The sequence below is a fragment of the Pongo pygmaeus genome, chromosome 21 (assembly GCF_028885625.2).
Source record: "Pongo pygmaeus isolate AG05252 chromosome 21, NHGRI_mPonPyg2-v2.0_pri, whole genome shotgun sequence".
NCBI classification, from domain to species: Eukaryota; Metazoa; Chordata; class Mammalia; order Primates; family Hominidae; genus Pongo; species Pongo pygmaeus.
In genome coordinates, this window is record NC_072394.2 from 935,621 (window position 1) to 959,937 (window position 24,317).

The 24,317-nt window shown below is 36.8% G+C and overlaps 1 pseudogene; it reads right to left on the bottom strand.

Annotated features, from left to right (window-relative positions):
- Positions 1 to 20,572, bottom strand: part of LOC129022136 (histone-lysine N-methyltransferase SETMAR-like) — a 28,502-nt pseudogene extending 7,930 nt beyond the window's left edge.
- Between the last annotated feature and the right edge of the window lie 3,745 nt (positions 20,573 to 24,317).

The window sequence follows — 24,317 nt, forward strand, 5'->3', positions numbered from 1 at the left end:
CAAAGGGTTAAGAATAGCCAAGAGTCTCCTAAAGAATATAAATAAGGTGTGCATGGATGGGTGTGGTGGGGTGGGGTGAGGACTTACCCTTTAAAATACCGAGATTTATTGTAGAACTACTTAATTTAGACACAGTGGTATGTTACAAGGATAAACAAGGAGAAAAATATGAAGAGAATGGGGAAGAATTAATATAAAGTCCTATATATAACAGAGCTGTCAATGGATATCAGTGAGAATGGAATGAATTATTCACTGAGACAATCAGCTATCCATAAGGAAAAAGAAAAAGAAGTTGCATCCTTAACCTCACACCATGAAAAATTGCTTATTCTGTGGCTTCTCCTGCTTCTGAGAGGCTTTCTCCTTCACAATGACCAATGGGACAATGACAAATGTCTTTACTTTTATTCAAGATAAGAGGTTTTCCTAGAGTCATAGTGGAAGCACGCAAATAAACTGAAGCTACTAAAGAGTAGTAAGCTTTTTAGTAGACAGCAGTTGGTTGTCACATAAAGGGCATTTACAAATACAGAATTCCATTCCCTGGTGATTGTAATATTTTGGAACGCTGGTCACTTCTAAGTACATGGCCTTTCCTTTAAGGAAAGCTTAAGTGGTAATGTCGCTGGTTTGCCAAGTGAATTCTGGCAAGTCTTACAAGTATATTTGTAAACTGTAATTATATTATTAAATGTGAAGCTGTACAATTCGCTGCTTTGAAAATAATACTTAGGTAAAAAGCTATCCTCTCTTCTTCTACTAAGTATTGGCTGGAATTGGAGGAGTGGTTTTTTTTTCTTGCCTGGTTGGTGAATTCAAGTGCAAGTTTTGTTTTGTTGGAGGCTGACATTTTCTCAGAGGAGGTAAGAAATGTTTAATCTCTGTAAGGTACATGTAAGACCTCAGAAGCTTCTCTTGACTATAGAACAAGCCATTTATTGTGTGGGAAAAGGATACAATTTGTCAGAGATACTGGAAACACTCAAAGGAAGGAAGAACCAAAACCTGACCAAGACAAATGTTGGACAAACCCTGTTTTGAGTTCCACCTGGCTGAGGTAAGGAGATTTTTAATAAGTGGTCTAGTCAAGAGTGAAATAATGAATAGGAGATGTCTTGTCTTTTTAGGAATTAAAAAAATGTTCATTCAAATACAGGACACAACACAAATCATAAAAATTCAATTCAATTTTTACCATAAGCCTAATAGACATGGTATGCAAATATGCTTCTCAGCTACATGTATTTATGGTATCTCTATGCATCACCTCTGGGGATAGCCTGCAACAGAACCATCTGGGGTGTTTTTTATTGCATCCATATTTTAGTCATAATTAGAAAAACTTTTGTTATCACCAAGTTATAAAAGAATGTATACATTAAAAAGATTTTTTAATAGTAGATCCCTGATTTAATAGTAGTCTATTCTTATGTATGGTGTGAGATAGGGATTTGGTCTTATCTATTTTCAATTGGTAAACCTGTTGGCCCAGCACCATTTATTAAAAGTTCATCTTTAACCTAATTATTTAAGATGTCATTGTCACCATGTACTAAAGTTCTGTGGTTAGTTTGTTCTATTTTTGGACTATTCTATTCCATTGTCCATGATATTGCTGTAAAAATGCACCAAAACTTTCCCATATAAGAAACTTTATGAGTAGATATGAAAATTAGCATTTTAGATAAATTGCCCAGGTGATTTTCATGCCCACACAGTTGTTCCTTTCCATCTTCTTCAGAAATTTTAACAAATTTTCTTATTACCTTAAGAAAGTAGATTGTTAAAAGAAAGCAAATTATTCTACCAAAAGACATAAGCATTTGCATGTTCATTGCAGCACTATTCATAATAGCAAAGATATGGAATCAATCTAGGTGCTTATCAACAGTGGATTGGATAAAGAAAATATGGTACATATACATTATGAAATACTATGCAGCCATAAAAAGAATGAAACCATGTCCTTTGTAGCAACATGGATGCAGCTGAAAGCCATTTTCCTAAGTGAATTAATGCAGGAACAGAAAACTGAATACCACATGTTCTCACTTATAAGTAGGAGCTAAACATTGGGTATTCACAGACATAAATATGGCAACAATAGACACTGGGGACTGCTAGAGAAGGGAGGGAGAAAGAGAGGAAAGGGGACACTGGTTGAAAAACTAACTGATGGCTACTATGCTCAGTACTTGGGCGATGTGATCCTTCATACCCCAAACTTACGCCTCATGCAATATATTTGGGTAAAAACAAACCCTAAATATGTACCCCCTAAATGTAAAATAAAGGGGAAAAAGGAAAAAAAAGAAAGTAGGTCATCAGGAGGTACAAAGGATAGATTGTGACCAACAACTTTGTGTAGATAAAGTGGTCCTCCCAGCAGTTGATGTTGAGATTTCATTAAGGAAAGTGTGCATCATTTAAACAAAAATAGTCTGAGGTCTGTCTGGTTCGAGATAATGGACAACGTGGAAATAGTCTCATCTCCTTCTCTGAACCTATTAAAATGGCAGTGAAATACTAAAATAATAAATTTATAAAGCTGAAAGTGGATGGGGAGGGAGGTCGGAAGACACAAGCAAAACAAAGATTCTGTTAATTTCTGGAAGACAGAAGACTACCTAGTGTCTGTATTTATCTATTGCTGCATAAATAATTATCCAAACTTAAGTGACTAAAGAAACAAACACTTATTATCTCACCTGATTTCTGTGGGTCAGGAATTTGAGAGCTGCTTAGATGGGTGGCTCTACTCAGAGCATCTCATAAAGTTATTGTCAAGATGTTACCTGGAAATTACCCAGGGCTGGAAGATCTATTTTCTAGAAGGCTCATTTACGTGGCTGGCAGGTTTGTTCTACCTATTGGCAGGAAGCCTTAGTTCTCCAACAGCCTGGAAAAAAGGAACGTAGCTTGACATTGTACTCTAGAGTGACAAAGTTGATAAATAATGACAACTGAGAGAGGGAGAAGGAAAGCACTATAGTAGAAATAAAAATGTTAAAAATATTAATAAAAATTATAATAACATCTGGAAGGTGAATGGATAGACAAAATGCCATAAATATACAATGGTATACTATTAAATGAAAAGGAGTAAATTGTCATATATTACGTTAAGGATGAACCTCAAAAGCATTATATGAAATGAAAGCAACCAGACAACATCATGATATTGTATGATTTCGTATTTATGAAATGTTCAGAAAAGGCAAACAGAATGGTGGCTGCTTGAGGCTGCATTGGGAGAAGGTATTAACTGTAAATGGTCATGAGGCATCCTGTTGGGGATATAAAATATTCTAAAACTGATTTCTGGTGATAGTTGCATCATTTGGTAAATTTAGTAAAAGTCATTGAATTGTGCATTTAAAATGGATGAATTATAAAAATATGTAAAATGTATCTCAACAAAGTTGTTTAAAAATAAATGAATGCAAAAAGTACCTGCAAATAATACCCTTATAGTACCATTAATCATAATAGTGCAGATAAATATAAAATACCAAGTGCTCTGAGAAGAGAGAATTTGAGTGATAGTGTGATTTATGGCATTGTTTAAAACAGACCTTTAAAATGTACTATTTATTTTTCTTGGTTACACATAAAATACATGTTAATTATGAAAATTTTAGAAAATTTAGATGTGTACAATGAAGAACATACAAATTACCAGTATTCGTCATGCCCAGGATAACCATCATTAATATTAATGTCTATATTTTCAGGTTTTCTTTTCCATTTGTAAAGCAAAATTTAAATGTGCAGAAACTCTTTTAATTTTGATAAAGCTAATTGGAAGCTTTTTTATGATGTCTTGAGAAAATCATTATGGTATGTGATTTTATGTATGAAAGTGTTAACTAACAATAAGGGTTGAACCTGAACTTTGAAAGAAGTATTGAATAAATATAAAAATGGCTGGTTTGACAATGTCAAAGCAAATTTAATTGGTAAATGTTAGTTGGATAATTGAATTCTCCCCCACTGTGACATTGAAATGAACCTTACAGTCTCCAATCCAAGGCAATCATTTCACAGATGGGGAGAACGAGGCCCAGAAGGCTTGTGAGTTTTCAAAGCTCTCCCAACAATGGGATCAGAGCGAGAACACGTACCTCCTCACTCTCTGTCTATGTTCATAACCTTGAACTTGTGGTAGGTCCGGAATTGTGGGAAAAACGTGAAGACAACTTGATGGAATTTCCTGCTGTTCTTGCACAGGGTGCCCCATTGTGAACTCCTCCAGCATTTATAGATGCTACTTCTGGAGAGTAAATTTAGACCTTCGCAGAGATGGAGTCACTTTAGCTTGTGGTTTATTTTTGTCTTACTGTAGGTTGTCTCTCTCATTGGACCAGGCTGTCTTCTTTACCTTTCTTCATTGTCCTTGATTTAGAATCAGTGGTCAGTAGGATCAGATCTGGGAGAGCTGTTTGTTAATAAAGCTTTAGAAGTCATGGAAATGACATCATAACTTTTCTTCATGGGTGAGATATCCTGAGATTGCTATTAGAGAAAATAACGATACTTGTCATATATTTCCTCTAAATAAATCTGGCTTTAATAGCAAAAGTCCGTGTTTTCTTCACTTCTGTTTATTTTCAGTCACTCAAACTGACACGTGCTGTCAATATCTCTTCACTGTAAGTGTAAGCAGAAGTATTTAAAGAAAGCAGTATTGTTTTATTTTGGGGTTAGCAATTTTCCAGGGCCCACTGGAAGAAGTGCTTAGTTCTAAAGAATCACATGTGTTTGCTTTGTTCTAAATATAGGCTAAACAGAATGCAGTAGAGCCTGAAGGCTTCAGACCAAAGCATTTGGAATATTAAAAAAAAAAAAAAAATCAAGGGAAGCAATATCTCCTGCCCAGAGCTAAACAAATAAGCAGATTTCTGCTAAATGCAGGAAACAAACTGATGGAGATCAGATTTTCTTCTCAAATCTTTTAGTGGATTTTTGAAATGTTTCCTTTAAGACTGTAAAACCAGTGTCAGCCTCCAATGCTACAGTAACTCACTGCTGTATTGGTAAATGGTAAACAGTGTGTGGTCTTGCTGGACCGTGGGGAAGGGCTGCAATGTAATGGATGTGACTGCTTTAAAAAAGCAGATTATTAGGATTTTTTCTTTGAACTCTGCCCTTTAGAATATTTGGTACATGAATCTGGCATAATGCCAAAGAGCTTCAAATAGAAGTCTTTTTGCCTTTGGACTACATTTCCAGGAGAAGGGGAGGGACACATGTAACATGTGGTATTAATATTATTAAGTTCTGTTTTATAGTGTTTCTCAAACTGGAAGCTGTAGATCCTTGTGGCCTATAGACATATTGTCATAGATATGCAAGTACTCTAATATATGTCTCAAATTTTAAGAATGGTATAAGACAAATTAGCATGAACATACTAAAAAACCTTATACAAAATCAACGTCTGTATTAGTTTGTTAGTGCTGCTGTAACAAAGTACCACAAATTGAGTGGATTGAACAACTATTTATTGTCTCACAGTTGTGGAGGCTAGAAGTCCAAGATCAAGGTGCTGGCAAGGTTGGTGCCATCCCAGCGCTGCGAGGGAGAGCTTATTCCATGCCTCTTTCCTGGCTTCTGGTTGTTTGCTGGCAATCTTTGGCATTCCTTTGCTTGTAGATGCCAAGGGCCTCTGCCATCATCTTCACATGGCATTCTCTTTGGGTGCATGTCTTTCTTTGTGTCTAAATGTCCCCTTGTCATAGGGACATCAGTCATATTAGATTAGGGCCCACCCTAATGACCTCATCTTAACTTGATTGTCTGCAAAAGTACCTTTCCAAATAAGGTCACATTCATAGTTACTGGCAGTTTGGATTTCAGTATCTTCTTGAGGGACGCAATTCAACCCAGGACATCTAGAAAGCACTGCCAGTCTGACTTCATAATTGGGATAAAGGAAAGTAGCACTATTTTAGTTGTCCTGTTCTCAAGAGAAAAAGAAGAGATGACTTAATATTCACATAATATATTGGTGCCAAGACAAGGCCAGACAGTGTCATGTCAAGATACCCCACAGGAAACTTATTTCATAGAGGCAGCAATTAAAACAGTGGTGGTGTGTGGTAGAACAGACATAATGAGTCCTAAGGAATCTACATCATAAAAGACATATTTATAAAATCTCTTAAAGTAGCAATTCATATGCATTTCTACCTAGAATATGACTTATGACTGAGTTTTGAATCCAGGTAACTGGCAGCTAATTTGGCATAATTATATAAAAGGGAGGAGCTTATGTTTTTCTTTTTTTCTTTTCTTTTTTTTTTTTTTTGAGACAGAGTCTTGCTCTGTCACCCAGGCTGGAGTGCAGTGGTGCTATCTCGGCTCACTGCAACCTCCACCTCCCGGGTTCAAGCGATTCTCCTGCCTCAGTTTCCCGAGTAGCTGGGACTACAGGTGCCTGCCACCACTCCCGGCTAATTTTTTTAATTCTTTTTTTAGTAGAGATGGGGTTTCACTGTGTTAGCCAAGATGATCTCGATCTCCTGACCTTGTGATCCGCCTGCCTCAGCCTCCCAAAGTGCTGGGATTACAGGCATTAGCCACCGTGTCTGGCCTATGTTTTTCTTTTTTTTTTTTTTTGAAGTTTTTTTTTTAATTTTTATTTTTTATTATACTTTAAGTTTTAGGGTACATGTGCACAATGTGCAGGTTAGTTACATACGTTTTCTTAAAGCAAAAGTTAGATGCAGAGAAAATAGTTGAATTTCACACTTTAATAATTGTAGTAACAATGATAGCTGTCATTCATTAAAGGCCTTCTTTATGTCAGGCATTATATAAACTGCTAACCCTCCTCAGCATCCATCCAAGTTATTATAATCCCTATTTGATAGATGGAAAATTTGATAGGACTGGTATTTGAATCATTTCTATCTAAACTCAAGATTTGTATTCTTTCCATTACATTTTCACATTTTTCTGACTTTACCTAAAATTCATGCAAATAAAATGAGCATCTCTCAGTGAGCATATCCTAGACCTTGGCTTTGAACATCCAGAGTTCTTTTTCTCTTTAAACCATGTGTCACCTCTCCTAATCAGATAAAATCAAAGGACCGTGAAGTGTATAAGGTGATGCTTGGGCCCATGAATCTAGTTGGAAATGTAAACCACCTAGGTTTACAAATGTCTGGCCAGCTAGGTCTGCAGGTCTTAATAGGCTCTGTTCCCTGAGGGGTAGCCTCATTGAGAAACTCAAGGGAGCAATGGCTTACCCCAAGGAGATTAAGTCACATTATAATTCATAAATTTAACAAAACAACAGTATTAATATTGGCACCTCCCACCATAGGAGAGACAAGTGCAGTCTCTTGTTTCTACTCCTGAAGTTAGTTATTGGGAAATTGTTTCTAGATCTTTAGTGGAAAGTGTGTTTTCTTTCAAAGTTCTCCATTGTGACACTATGGTTCCTTGGACACAGAGGTGAACTTATATAATTAGGGAGGGCCTTGAGATTTATTTAGCTAGAGTTGCCTCCAGGAATACTTAAGATGAGTCTAACAGAAAAGCCAGTCATTTTTAAAGAAGCTATTTTCTTTGAGGATTCGGCACTTACTATTGTTTATTGAACTATCCAGCTCACTCATACTTAATTCCAATCTTGTGCCATATAATATTCCAAACTTTCAGGCAGGCTAGATATAAATCAGAAGTGAAATTTTAGTTAAATGGTACAGCCAGCTTGTTTCCATTTGGAGATAGTCCCTGAGTGAAAAATGGGCTTCACAGTGTCATTTCAAAGATTTTGTTTCATTTTTTGCTTTGACAAGTAAGTGCAGAGATCAGAAATTGCATATGCCATGCAGTATTTCAGCTGCACCACTCCCAACCTGGCGAGCACACCAAAGCTGTTTTATATTGCTGTTGGGGGTGTCTAGGAACAAGCATCTCAAAGGACATAATTTATTATAACTAGACAATTGTCTTTTCCTAGCAATGATTCCAGAATAGGAAATCTAAGAAGAAGTTTTGATCATGACAAAAATTGGCTCAAATAAAAGTATCATACAGGATATCAATAAAATGGAATGTTGAGTTCGCTTTCCTTTCTTTTTTTTCCCTCTCTTTTCCTCCCTTCCTTCCTTCTGGTTTGCTTGTTATTTATTTTAGAATTGAACACAAGTGCTTATTTTATAATAATTTGGTAGTATATTGACTATTTTTTGATATAATATTTTGTTGATTTTGAACTTTCAAAGCCAGGAAAGCAAATATTTCGTGGTTTTGCCTTCTAAAAGTTCCTTCTGCTGGCAGGAGTGAGGTATTGTGTAGATGAGCTCAAACGTACATTTGACATACATGGTGGGAAACACATTTCAACTGTTTATAACCTCATGATGTGAAACTTGACTACCTAAACAATGAAAGGAAATTTGACTGGAGTTCTAACATACTAGCATGGCTTGGTGATCCCTACATATTGAAGAGTTTAAGTCAAGACTATGCAAGTTGTCATTATGGGCATTATTCATCCTAGAGTCCAAGTATTTTCCTTCCAGTTTCATTGATATTTCTTTCTACTATAATATGTTTCCAAAATTTTCATGTAAATAACTCTTTATGACCTCAATTGTGTTTTTTTTCTAAATAGTCTTTATTATTGTTTTAAATATTGTACAATATATACCTGTTTTGGCAAATTCAAATGAGTCATAAGTACATAAATTAAAAATACTATTTTTGGTCCTGTTCTATCATCACTCTTGCATAAACCCAGATAACCTGTTCTAATAGTTTGGTATATGCCCCTTGGAGTATTTTAAAAATGCTCCCCCCTTTTAAAATAAATACCTACGCATAGTGTTTTTTTTTTTTAATGAAAACATCATATTTTCCTATTGTATTTTTCCATCAATTTGCCTTTTATACTTTCCATCTTTTGGATTTTATTCCAAATCAACATGTATAGATTTTTTTTCTCTCTCTTAACCAATAGTTGGATTATCCAAATTAAAATATATATTTTTAATTTTTAATTTATTTTGTATATTTCTTGTTTTTAGCACAACACTGTGTGTCTATGTGTGTATGTGTGTGTGTACCTGTGAGCATGCACTTCTATGTAGTTTATCCTGTCATTTCTTAAGATAAGGGAGGAGGTTGAAATGTATGTTTAGTCTTCTATACTGAAGCAAAAAAATTGAATCTCTTTTTAAAAGAAATTTTTAGATGCAGAGCCTATAGGAATGGTAACATGAATTACTCTGGCTTTGCATAAATATCTTTAAAAAAATAAATATATACACTTTGATAGTAGGTTGACTGGATTATACAGTCCATGTTTACAAACTAACTTAAATCTTAATTCCAAGTGTCCTGGAATATAAGAACCATGGGAAGAGCATTGATTTTAAGTTATTTCAAGAGGCAATTTTTCTTTCAGTTTAAGGAAACTGAATTTTAAAAAATTTACTAATCTATGTCAAGAAATTATGAACTATTCAATAAGACTTATTGCTGTAATTTTGCCTATGGTAATACAGTAGTAAATTAGACATTAATGGCAAAAGTAGACTAAATGCCCCACTAGAAGACACTGTTAAGAATATCAAAACTTTACAAATGTTGAAGGACATAAATTATGGTGAAAGTGTAACATAAACAGTTACAGGGAGTAAAGTTTATAGTAATATCCTGGAACTAGAAACTTGGAATAATAATATTAGTACAAATATATACTATGATGCCTTTGACAGTATAGAATAATTTTATTTTGCTGTATTCATGTGAATACAGTAAGTCTTCACTTAATATCATCAATAGATTCCTGAAACTGCAACTTTAAGCAAAATGGTCTATAATGAAACCAATTTTTTCCTCATGAATGTTATATGACAAAACAACATTGAATTAAATGATGTCATTTGAAGGCCTACTGTATGCTGTTTTGCCTAATGTAACAGTTTTCAGGAACCTATTGATGAAATTAAATGAGGATTTACTGTATATATTTATAGGAACATTTCTCTCATTAAAATAATCCACAATTGAATTGATATTTACTAGTGCTTTAATATCAGATTGAAATAGCTTCAAGTCAGTGAATTCTATTTCCACCATTTGACATCTTCTTTTGGGAAGTGAATAGCAAGTCTGTGTCTCTAGAATAGGGGTTCCCAAGTTCTTTGGCTGTGGACTGGTACCAGTCCATGGCCTGTTAGGAACTGGGCTGCACAGCAGGATGTGAACTGCAGGTGAGCAAGCATTACTGCATGAGCTTCGCCTCTTTTCAGATCAGGGGCATTAGATTCTCATAGGAGCCTGAACCCTATTGTGAAATGCACAAGCGAGGGATCTAGGTTGCATGCCCCATACGGACTCTAACTAATGCTTGATGATCTGAGGTGGAAGAATTTCATCCTGAAACCATCACCCTCCACCCCCATCTGTGAAAAAATTGTCTTCTACAAAACCGGTCCCTGGTGCCAAAAAGTTGGGGACTGCTGCTCTAGAATGTAACTGATTTACAACTTTGGTTGCGTTAGAATCATCCAGGAAGTTTAAGAACCCAGTACCCAGGTCCCATTCCAGGTCAGCTATATCAGCATCTCTGGGAATGAGATCCAGTCATCAGTAGTTTTAAAAATTATTTCCTAATTTCCTTTAGCTTTGGCTCACGTTGGAATCAATATCAATCACATTGATTCCAACGTGAACCAAAGGTAAAGAACCACTGCTTTCTAGTTTCTTGCTACTAGTATATCAGATAGTTTTTCAAAATATTATTTGAGAGATAGTTTACTAGAGTAAAAAACATCTTGGAGATAGGCTTAAGTGCAGGTGCAGACCCTACAGTTGCTACTCGTGAAATGGTTAACTTAATCTTTAGGTGCTTTAGTTTTTCTCATCTGTAAAATAATTTGGTAAACATTTTCTTAGTACCTGCTATAGGCCAAGAATTTCATGATCTAGGTCATAAGGGCATTCCCAGCCCCCTACAAAACAGATGCTATTATTATGCCTGTAACATGCAGCTTCAGCATAGCCAGGATCTTTAAAATGCAAACCTGTAGGCTGCACACCAGACCTACTTCAGAAACTCTGGGAGTAGGGCCCAAAGATCCGTTTTTAAGAGGTACTTTAGATGCTTCTGTTGTATGCTCGTGTTTTAAAACCCACTACACTACACTGTACCATGATAGTCTCTGCCCTGTAGGGATGTTGTGAGGATTAAAAAGATAATCCATAGAAAGTATTTAGTGCTGTGCCTAACACACAATAAGTGATCAATAGCTGTTAGCTAATAATATGTTATTTTAGGTTACCTGAATTAGAACTCAATATCCTCTTGCAAAGACACAACCAAGTCATCTCTTCTTCAGCTTCACATGTTTTAAGAAATAATAATAATAATAAAAATATAAATGTCATAGACTTAACTCACAATCTCCTTCTTTTCTTTTTCAAACATCAATCATAATTCACTGTGCCTTGCTCCCCTGGCTGTATTTGCAGTGTTGGAATTAGAACCTTGAACTTTGGTTTTTTTTATTGTTTTGATGACAGTTTGGCAAAAATATTAAGCATTTTATAATTCCTGCCAGACTATATTACTATCTCCCTCTTCCTCCCTAAAAATTGCATGTCATATTACCTTGTGTGAATAGGCATTTGAGATTCTTCACTTAACCTTGACAGTATGTTTGCAGTAACATTCTCTTCAATTGCCACTCTACCTGTAGGGCAAAGTTCAGCACCATCCTCTCTGCTGAAATAACCAACATGGTGCTCATTAATTAGTCATGTGAACACTAGGGATAACCACCCTCCCCTCCTTAATCAGGTAACCCTAATTATTTTCCCTCAGTAAAAGCACACTTTGCTATGTTACTTTCATTGCAACAAACACAGACTTGTGCTGAGGGAAATGCCTTTTATGTGGGAACCATTAAAACCGTTAGATGCAGAAATTCTAGCAATTTAGCTTTTAATAATACAGCTAGCCAAAATGTGTTTGCATGGTTTTGTTCATCAAGAAAAAGAGAAGTTACACAAAGTCAGTGACCATGGCTATAGGCTCACATTCTGAGCCATCATTTTCCTAACAAGCTGAGTTAAAAAAAAATCCCACAACAAATTTTGTTTTAAGTGTGTTCAGACCATTCTCAAAGAGCTACTGGAAATCTCAGGTATTAGAGAAGAAAGAGGAGAAGTGGACAAAAAAGATCAAACCAGCTCCTGGGTGGTCACTGAATTATTGTGTTACTTTCTTCTGATAATAGATTTTCTACTATCTTTATGATACATAGTTTCTCCATCTTTGAAGTTAAAGATTAATTTTAATTGGTATTGCACATATCTATGATAAACTAGTAAAGTATGTTCAAGAATGCTCAGTATTCTCCAGAGGGAGAGAAAATGTTTGTAGTTGTTTTCCATTGTTATTTGTCCAAGAGACATGGGCTGTGATGTCTATGTGGATGATGTTCTTTGCAATGTAATTAAATGTCATTGCAATGACTATAATGTCTATGTGGCTGATTTAGGCAGAGTGGATGAAAATGGAGCATTTAGACCCCTCCACAGAGATGAGAAAGATGCGGAAAAGTGAGCTTGGCAGAAAAGAAGGTATCCAGACAGTCAAAGCACTGCATTTTGGCCAGGTTCGGCAGGACCTGAGATGGAGATTCTTATGTAAGTGATTTAATGAGGAAAAAACTCTCAGGAGAAATCTGTAAAAAAGTAAAGAAAGCAGAAGAGGTAGCCAAGCAAAGATGTGGATTCAGCTAATGTCTAGTTTGAGGCAATGGAAAACTCTAGAACGTGAATGGCATCTCACAGTTTTCCTGCTTTGGGGCAAAAGGGCTAAGCGTTTGTTACCTTATATGAGTCAATTATTGGCTGCAGGATATCCCCAGGGTTGGGGATCATAGCCTCCCAGGCATCCTCTAGAGGTTTTTCTTCTGGCCAAGGGCAATTCTCTAAAACGGGACCATCTGCTACTCATAGCATACACCACTCACAGAACTGGGATAAAGGGGATCTGGGTGGGCCAACAACAGTGTCTAGTAACCATGGTGTCTGGGGTATGCTGTTGGTACAGAGCATTGGCTTCTAAAGGGCAAATGGAGTCCAACAGGTCTATAACATAGGAGGTATCCCTGAAGAAGGCAAGACCACAGAAGTAAAAATATCAACTTGGAGCAATGCTTAGGAGCCTTGGTAAGAGACCAGTGAGGTCAAATACAAAATGGCTGTGTGAGCTGTTCGAAGAGGAGCTCAGAATAGGAGATGAATCTTTTTCAGTAGACTCTGGAAAGCAGGACATGACAACTTATTATCAGACTATTGCTCTGGATGTTCAGCTATGGGGAGAGAATTAAAGGATATATCATGAGGATAATTCCGAATTATCCTGCAGGGTGGATGACCTGATTCTGAGCTCCACTGAGTGGAGATACTGAATTTACTTGCTACCTCCTATCTTTAATGTCATCTGAGAACTGATGCTTGTTGGGTGGATGTCAGTGGTCCAACTAGTGATGACCTGAGCATTGCTCCAAGCTGATATTTTTACTTCTGTGGTCTTGCCTTCTTCAGGGACACCTCCTATGTTATAGACCTGTTGGACTCCATTTGCCCTTTAGAAGGCAATGCTCTGTACCAACAGCATACCCCAGACACCATGGTTACTAGACACTGTTGTTGGCCCACCCAGATCCCATTTATCCCAGTTCTGTGAGTGGTGTATGCTAAGAGTAGCAGATGGTCCCATTTTAGAGAATTGCCCTTGGCCAGGAGAAAAATCTCTAGAGGTTGCCTGGGAGAGTAGAACATGAGAATAAGGGAATTAAGCAGGAGTCCATGGGTTATATGTACAATCAAAAGGCAACATATTCTAATTCGTTATGTATATATTAGATAAATGTTTTCTTTGGTTTATTTTCTAGGATCACTTTCTATTTTTATTGATGCCCAGAAATGCTTTCTTTTGTGCCTAGCCCAAGATCTGTAAGTTTGCCAATTCATTGGTATAATTCCAAGCATAAGAATGTTTAGTAATGTTACTGGTGACCCAACCAATGGTCTTTACTTTTCTTTCTTCCTAGTATGTTCATTATTGTAAAATCTTATAGTCTTTATAACCCCTTATTCTCCCTAGGGATTTTTAAAAATTCAGGGTATCACTAATATTACAACCTTTATATCTCGATAAAATTTCCTCTAACTGCAGGTATTTGTGGAAAATGTCATATACACAAGAGATTAAGAACATCTTTCACAACAAAGGGAAAATAATAGTCAACTGTACATATAAGCATTTAGATTATACTCTGTTTTAATAAATTATCTTAGTCTGTTTTCTGCTGCTATAACAGAATACCACATGCTGGGTAATTTATAAAGAAAAGAAGTTTATTTGGCTCATGGTTCTGGAGGCTGGGAAGTCTAAGATTGAGGGGTCCCATTGGGTGAGGGCCTTCTTGCTATGTCATGACATGGCAGAGGGCATGACGGGTTGAGAGATGGTGAGAGAGATGATGAGGGAAAGAGGTAAAGGGGGCAAAATCCTGTGATAATTAACTGACTCCTTTGATCATGGCATTAATTAACTCATGAAGGCAGAGCCTTCATAACCTGATCACCTCTTAAAGGTCTCACCTCTCAATGCTGTTACATGGCAATTAAGTTTCAGTGTGAATTTTGGAGAGGACATTCAAACCATAGCAGGACTCTCTTACATTAAGATTCAGTCTTACTCTGGAATTGTCATCCAGGAAAGATTTGACAATGTCAACTGCTAGTGGTTAATTGCACCAGCCTCTTAGCCAATGTGTAGGTTCAGATCCCAACTCCACCATTTATTAGTTGTATGACTGCTGTGTTTCAGCTTTTCTCCTGTGTAAAATGGTAACAATAGTACTTTCCTTGTAGTGTTAACATGCAGCTTATAGGGACTCAAAACCTTAATAAAGATGGACTACCTCAATTCTTACGTTTGGTAATAATGTTCCTTTACTACAAATATTAGGCAGAGTTTGAGTCATCGGTTAGTTCTGAGTGGGGGGGATTAGGTATAATTTTCTTTTTTTTTTCAGGCAATATTTAATTTTTTTTAAACTTTAAGTTCTGGGATACATGTGTAGAATGTGCAGGTTTGTTTCATAGGTATACATGTGCCATGGTGGTTTGCTGCACCCATCAACTCGTCATCTAGGTTTTAAGCCCCACATGCATTAGGCATTTGTCCTAATGCTTTCCCTTCTCTTGCCCCACACCCTCCAACAGGATCCAGTATGTGATGTTTCCCTCCCTGTGTCCATATGTTCTCATTGTTCAACTCCTACTTATGAGTGAGAACATGGGGTGTTTGGTTTGTCTTCCTGTGTTACTTTGCTGAGAATGATGGTTTCCAACTTCATCCATGTCCCTGCAAAGGACATGAACTCATTCTTTTTTTATGGCTACATAGTATTCCATGGTGTATATGTGCCATCTTTTGTTTATCCAGTCTATCATTGATGGGCATTTGAGTTGGTTCCAAGTCTTGGCTATTGTGAATAGTGCTGCAATAAACATATGTGTGCATGTGTATTTATAGTAGAATGATTTATAATCCTTTGGGTATATCCCAGTAATGGGATGGCTGGGTCAAATGGTATTTCTGGTTCTAGATCCTTGAGTAATCGCCACACTGTCTTCCACAATGGCTGAACTAATTTACACTCCCGCCAAGAGTGTAAAAGTGTTCCTATTTCTCCACATCCTCACCAGCATCTGTTGTTTCCTGGGACTAGGTATAATTTTCTTATCAGCAATTGTGAAGAAACTTCTGAAAGACATGAGCCTGTCTTGTTAAGACACATGGACTATGCCACGTTTTTTGGGAGAAAATTGTTGAAAGTTAGTGGTAACAGTGTTTCCATGCTCATCATTCTCAGGGTAAAGGGAGGATTTATTAAAAATCTACTCAATTCTGAAATAAGGCTCATTCTAGGTGTAATATATATATGATTTGATGGATGTGGAAGCCCAAAAACTTGGCTTCTGTGAAAACATAAATCAGAAGAAATGAACTTCATTTCATACACGGTTTTCTTCCACCATTACTCATAAAAGAGAATCTCAAGGTTGGATAATTTCTTCCGTCTGTTCACCTTCTATCCATAATATTCCCATCAGGTGGTTAGATGCCTGTGTCTTGACTACCTGCAGCAATAAGGAACTTCAAATAGTTTAGACAGTCTGGGGATGATTTAATAGCTAAAGAAGTTTTTATTTTGAACCTAGATCTGTCTTATCATGTCTTCCATAATTATTATAGTTATTTCCTTTGTAGCCAGTTGAAACAAGTCTAATCTCTCTCACTCCTATGACAACCCTATAAGTATTTGAAGATAGCTTTGTTCCAAGACCTCTTTGCATTTGACTGAAATCACTAGGTTCCTCATGTTCTTCATTACTCTTATGGTGACTGTACAATGGATATGCTTCTGTTTCTTTAAATCTTGAGACAGGGTCTTACTCTGTTGCCCAAGCTGGAGTGCAGGAGTGCAATCATGGTTCACTGCAGCCTGTATCTCCCAGGCTCAAGTGATCCTCTCACCTCAGCCTCCTGAATAGCTGGGACTACAGGCACATACCACCATGCCTAGCTAATTGTTTTATTTTTTGCAGATGTCGGGTAATCCCTGTTTTGACCAGGCTGATCTTGAACTCCTGAGCTCAAGTGATCCTCCTGCTTTGGCCTCCCAAAGTGCTGGGATTACAGGAATGAGCCACTGTGCCTGGCATGTTTCTTTTAAAAGAACTAAACTTCATACTCAATGTATGAGCAACACAGAATGGGACAGGGCTCAAGCAGATGTGACAACCATCTCTGTTTTGGACATATTACTTTCAGTGCAGTCCAAGATTCAAAGACTTTGGCAGCCACAAAATTGACTGACTCATTATGAGTTTACAGAAGTCTATGATCTTTCAGTCTTTGTCACCTATGCTACTGTTAACATGCGTGTCTTAAACTTTTTGGGGACCAGTTTCAGGACTAACACTGTTAATATGAAATTTTATCTTCTTAGATTTGACCCAATATTCTACCTTATTGATGACTTTTTTTTTCCTTCTAACCAATCTATTTTACTACTAATAATAGTTGGACAGTAATAATTGTGTCGTGGATCAGTATGAGTTATCAGTACTAATTATCATAAGCTAGTACATGGATCAGACTAGTTATCACTAGTCTTGGCTACAGAAGAGCCAAGACTAACATATTGCCAATCACTTGGTAAGTCATCTACTGATTTGGAAACCGTGCTGCTTTATAGGCATTATACATAGTGTCTTTGTGATATATTTCACTTCAGTGTTTCCATTTGAAACCAATATGAAAGTCACAAGTTTTCAAAATAAGTATAAGAAAAAAATTAGACAATATTCCAAGGATATGCTTGATATGTTGTGTGGAGAGTTCAGACAACATGTGACCTGCAAGCCTAGAAGTGGGTGGTCTTTTAACTCATCACAGAAGTGGTGGAATGTGAGCCAGATAGGTCTCGAAGGTTAACTAGAGTTGGGTTAGAGAGAACAGGTGCATGCTTTTGAGAGTTAAAAAGTTCAGGTTGATGAGGCAGAAATAGCAGAGTAACATCAGGTGATGGTATGTAGATGACTTTCCAGGGACAAAGCTTGTGTAGAGGAGTGTGTGGATGGTGAGTTCAGAAAGGTGGATCAGTGTGCCTGTAGGATGCTAATATTAGAGTCAGGGTTCTTAAAAGGAGCAGCTCTTCTCTGGTCAAGCAGTTCTCTAGTGCTTATAAGTGAAGAAGCTGAAGTCTCCCGACTACTAGCTGTTTCCAGACTTGCCTTCATTGGTTTCAATTACACCAAGTATCCATCACAAAGATGAATTTTGCAAGCAGTCATGACTGCTAGGATACTGAAAGGAAAATATCTGATTTTCTCGTATATTAAGATGGTCTTAGGATTTCTTTAGGGAGGCATGCTCATCTCATTGAATATGGTTTATTCTGGGTTCATTCTAACATGGCCCACCTAGTTATTGGCCATTCTCTGGGAATACTTCTTTGAAGTTCATGTGCTTTAATACACTTTAAACCTATATTCAAGCATGTGGTTTATTTTGAGACATGAACTTGACATTCATTTTCTTGTCCTGTCTTTTGTGGCCTGTGTAGCAAAAACATCTGCTCTGACAATGGAAGAAATCATAAAGTAGTAACTCCTCATTAAAGTACCAGTGCAACAATGTAATCCTCTTGGGAGTATGGCTGACTTGCCATGATCTGTGAGTTTCTCTGGCTATTGTTTCCTCACTCCTTCATAGTAGATTCTCAGCCAAAAGCAATTTCTTTTGGACTTGTATTTTACTAATGATATATTTAATAAGGGAAAGGGAGAAAAACATAGGGCATCAATAATCATAAATATATACATCTGGTAGAGGACTGAAAGGAAAACAGATCACAGCTGGCTTTGACAGTTAATGTTATTAAAATGTTCAGGGTGGACTGTCTATTTTAAATAAGAAACACTTGAAAGAAATGGTCAAGATTAACAGGAGCTTAAATTGAAACCACGTTGGTTTGTAGGTAATAGAATGCTAGAGACAAACACTGCCTTTAATATAAAAGCATTCCTCCCCCAGCCCCACAGCCCACCAAACTATCCATGTGGCCCTGTTCATGCCACTGCAATTTGATTGGGTTTGGCTTTTCCAGGAAACCAGGAGGTAAGAAGAACCTATTTAATCTCCTGTTAAATGGCTTATTCCCCCTGCCCAAGCCTTTGGGTAACTCAGTTTATTAAAATGTTCTGGAGTTCATGTCTGTTAACTCAGTGCTATGCCACCCATATGCCTGCCTTTTGGTCTGTGCTGCAGTCTAACATCTGATTTGCTCAAGTCCAGGAGTAAGAGTCAGTATGCAATGGGAGACCTTGTTAAGAACCCAGAATGGTGGCTATCAGTTCATTGTCTGGCCCACAGATTGTTAGCTGAAGCTCAGATGCTTGCTCCCATCTGGCAGTTGGTATTTGTTGTATCAACACAGCCATAACTTACCCACTGAAACAGAGTTGCTGGATGTAATTCTCCTAAGGTACCCAAGAGCCTCAAGGCCACTTACAAATAGACATCCTGTGCATCATTTTAAGGGAGGTTTGACTTAACAACTCTTCTATTCATTGACTTACAGCTCTTCTATTCTCTGTTTCACATGTGTTTTTGTTAGTCAACTCAGCAAAAAAGAAAAAAAAAAATCCTAGGAAACTTCCAGCAAGTAAGACTTGAGTATTTATAGGAAGAATCCATTCGGCATTACCACCATCAAAAATTCCAGGGAGCTGTTAGGGGAAGATAGGTGTGAAAGAAGCAAAAGTCTACTAAAGGGCTCTTAAGAGGAGAACAATGAAAATGCCTTGGTCAATGTTAATCCTGCCAGAAAAAGATGTAGTCTCCACAAAGTTTTTACTCTTGAGAACAGAAATTCTTATTTGCATTTATTTTGCATGTTGCCCAGTGTCCAGGACATAGCGTCTTGTTTTTCTTCCTATGGTTCTATCCACTTGTAATACTTCCCAGCAAGTACCTAGTCTATTGCCAGTATCTGTTTCATCAATGAAGTAAATGAAATTGGGTTCAGGTCTTTATTATCTGTCATCCTCAGGCTATTTCAATAGCCTCTTAACAGGATTTTCCTTTCAATAGCATACACGAGTCTGTCAGAATAGTCTTCAAATGTTTCCCTTTTGTTTCACTCATTCTCAAACTGTTGGCATTGCCAATTGCCCACAGGATAATTTCAAAACTCCTTAGTCTTACAGCATTTTAGACCATCCAAATACCAGTTCAGCCAATCCTCTCACCTTATCTCCTACAAAGTTCCCCAATCAAATAGTCGTTTCTGGCCAAAGTGGCTCTTGGTCTTTCTGAACGTGAATTAGCTGGCAGCAGTATATTGACCAATGTCATCCCACTGCCTGTTCTGTCCTACTTCTGCCAGCACTCTCTGCCCAAGGATCTCCTCCTAGTTTTTTGTTTTTTTTTTTTTTTTTTTTTCTGATACAGGACCTCACTCTGTCACCCAGGCTGGAGTGCAGTGGTGCAATCTTGGCTCACTGCAACCTCCATCTCCTGAGCTCAAGTGGTCCTCCTGCCTCAGCCTCCCAAGAATCTGGGACAACAGGTGTGTGCCACAGCGCCTGGCCTCCTCCTGAGCCTTTAGAACCTATCTGGAGCTTGACGTTCTTCATGAGGCCTTTTCTGGAATGTCCAGTTAGAACCAATGTAGACCTTTTTTTTTTTTTTTTTTTGGCGGCAGGGGGAAAGTGTGGGGACAGCCTGCTAGCAGTAGCCCCAGGTGAGAAAACTCCAGTGTCAAGCCAATCCTATTTTCTTACCTTTTAGTACCTTGCTGGACTCAAGTTGTTGGGTTGGAGAGTCACCATTTGTCACCTCTGATGTTTCCCTGGATCCACTTGAACGCCCTGAGATTATTAGCTGAGACTGCTCTGTGATTGGTTTCCTGCTCACCTGTGTGCCCTGGATGTTTTCCTCTTTGCACATCCTTTGGTCAAGCCAATCACGACATGATTCTGCCAAACCTTCCCCAGTTTCAGGAAACACAGTAGAAGAGTGTAAAGTATTTTCCTTCCCTGCTTAATGAACATTCATACCTGTGGCAGGAACTAGCTCTAAGATGTCAGGATGAAAACTAAGCCCTGACTAGTAGGTAATACACACCACTCTTACCTACTCTAGCTGTGAATGTTCCCATCGATTAAACTTTGCTGGGGATCCTTGTTCAATTGACTGTTTACACCAGTGCTTCTCAAACAGTGGTCCCCAGAAGAGGAGCATTGGCTTCACCGGGGACTTGTTACTAATGCAAATTCCCACTGCAGATTTACAGAATCAGAAATTCTGAAGGTGGGGCTCAGCAATCATCCTTTAATAAGCCCCATAGGTGATTCTGATGTCAATTAAATTTGGAAAATAATGGGTTACATGAAGGCCAGCAGTCTCCGTATTAATTCCTAATTAACTTCTTGTTAAGTAGAGTAGGCAGCACTTTATATATGTGAACAGAGCTTCCTACCTGAGCAGTGGGAGAACATTTTGTGTAACATTTCATGGACATTTGGCAACCTCACAATGAAGGTAACAGACAACCTAAACGTTTAAAATCAGCAATGAGAAAGAGCCTTGTTTCCAATACACCACCATATTCTAGTAAGAGTACAGCAAGATTGCTAGATATAAAAGAAAAATCAATTAAAATAAAAAAGAAATTAGACAATACATTTAAAACGTGAAGTAACTAGGACAAGATCTAACAAAAGATGTGAAAGATCTGGGTGGATAAAGTTACAAAAATTAATTCAGAGACATTAAAGACTAAATAAAGGGATAAACTACATTCACAAATTGGATGACAGAATAGGTAAATGCATAAATTTTTCCAAATTAAGAATTAATTGCAGTTCAATATAGAAAACCCTAAAGATCCCACCAAAAAAACTGTCAGGACTAATAAACAAATTCAGTAGAGTGCACACTGCAAAATCAATATACAAAAATCAGTATCATTTCTATATGCTAATGGTGAGCTATCTGAAAGATAAATCAAGAAAATAATTCCACTTATAATAGCTACAAAAATTAAGATACCTAGGAATAAATTGAACTAAGTAGGTGAAAGATCTCTATACTGAGAACTATAAAATATTGATGAAAGAAACTAAAGAGAATAAAAATAAATGAAAAGACATCCAATTTTCATGGATTGGAAGAATTAGTATTGTTAAAATTCCCACACTACCCAAAGTGATCTAAAGATTTAATGTAATCCCTATCAAAATAAGAATGACATTCTTCACAGAAATACACAATCCTAAAATTCACATGGAACCACAAAAGACCCCCGACAGCTAAAGAAATCCCAAACAGAAAGAATAAAGCTGGAGGCATCTCACTACCTGACTTCAAAATCTACTATAAAGCGATAATAATCTGAACAGCCTGGTATTGGTATAATAGCAGAAACACATTCCAATGGAATAGAATAGAAAGACCAGAAATAAATTCATGCACATTGGAGAAAAGGTGATCTCTTCAATCAATGGTGCTGGGATAATTGTATATCCATACACAGAAGAATGAGACTAAATCCTTACCTCTCACCATATTAAAAAATGAATTCAAAATGGATTAAAGACTTAAATGTAAAACTAAAAACTAGAATACTAGAAGAAATCAGGAAAACACTTTATGACATTTAACTAGGCAATGGTTTTTAAAACAAGACCTTAAAATTACAGTCAACAAGGCAAAAATAGACAAATGAGATTACGTTAAACTAAAACGTTTTTGCACAGCAAAGAAAACTATTAACAGAATGAAAAGACAATCTATGGAATGGGAGAAAAATTTGCAAATTATAAATTATACATCTGAAAAGTGGTTAATATCCAGGATATATAAGGAACTTAAGTCAAAAGCAAAACAACAACAACAACAACAAAAGCCCCACAAAAAAAGCAGAAAAACAAATAAAAACAAAATAAAACAAACAAAAAAAACAAGCAAAAAAACCAAATAACCAGATTAAAAATGGGCAAAAAACTTTAACAGACATTTTTCAAAAGAAGACATATAAATGGCCAACAGATATACAAAAAATGCTCAAAATTATTTATCAGAGAAGTACAAATCAAATCCACAATGAGTTAGAATGGATAAGCCTCATTCCAGTTAGAATGGATATTATCAACAAGACAAAAACAAACAAACAAACAAAAAACCCCAAGTGTTGTCAAGGATGTGAAAAAAAGAAAACACACACTGTTGGTGGGATTGTAAACTAATACAGCCTCTGTGGAAAACAGTGTGGAGATTCCTCAGAACATTAAAAATAGATCTACCAACTTTAATACTCCACTGACAGCACTAGACAGGCCATCTAGACAGAAAGTTAACAAAGAAACAATGGACTTAAACTATACCCCAGAACAAATGGATTTAACAGACATTTACAGAACATTCTACTCAACGACTGCAGAATATACATTGTATTCATCAGCACATAGAACATTTTTCAAGATAGTCCATGTGTTAGGCCACAAAACAGGCCTCAATAAATTTAAGAAAATTGAAATTATATCGAGTACTTTCTCAGACCACAGTGAAAGAAAACTGGAAATCAACTCCAAAAGGAACCCTCAAAACTGTGCAAATACGTGGAAGTGAAATAACCTGCTCCTGAATGATTGTTGGGTCAGCAATGAAATCAAGTAGGAAATTGAAAAATTCTTTGACCTGAACTATAATATTGACACAACCTATCAAAACCTCTGGGATACAGCAAAGGTGGTGCTAAGAGGAAATTTCATAGCATTAAATGCCTACATCAAAAAGTCTGAAAGAGTACAAATAGACAATATAAGGTCACACCTCAAGGAACTAGAGAAACAAGAACAATTGAAACCCAAACCCAACAGAAGAAAAGAAATAGCAATCAGAGCAGAACTAAATGAAATTGGAACAAAATGTACAAAAGATAAACGAAACAAAAAGCTGGTTCTTTGAAATGATAAACAAAATTGATAGACCATTAGCGAGATTAACCAAGAAAAGAACCAAATAAGCTAAATTAGAAATGAAACAGGAAGTATTATAACAGATACCACAGAAATACAGAAGATCATTCAAGGCTACTAGTAACACTTTCATGCACATAAACTAGAAAACTTAGAAGAGATGGACAAAATCCTAGAAATATACAACCCTCCTAGATTAAACCAGGGAGAAATAGAAACTCTGAACTGATCAATAACAAGCAGCGAGATTGAAATGCTAATAAAAAATATTGCCAACAAAGAAAAGTCCAGGACCAGATGGATTCACAGCTGAATTTCACAAAACATTGAAAGAAGAGTTGGTACCAATCCTGTTGACACTATTCCACAAGACAGAGAAAGAATCTTCCCTAATCATTCTATGAAGCCAGTATCACCCTTATACTAAAACCAGGAAAGGACATAACCCAAAAAGAAAACTACAGACCAATATCCCTGATGAACATAGATGCAAAAATCCTCGACAAAATTCATGTGGAACCAAAAAGAGCCTGCATAGCCAAAGCAAGACTAAGCAAAAAGAACAAATCTGGAGGTATCACATTACCTGACTTCAAACTGTACTATAAGGCTATAGTCACCAAAACAACACAGTACTGGTATAAAAATGTCACATAGACCAATGGAACAGAATAGACAACCCATAAATAAAGCCAAATACTTAACAGCCAATT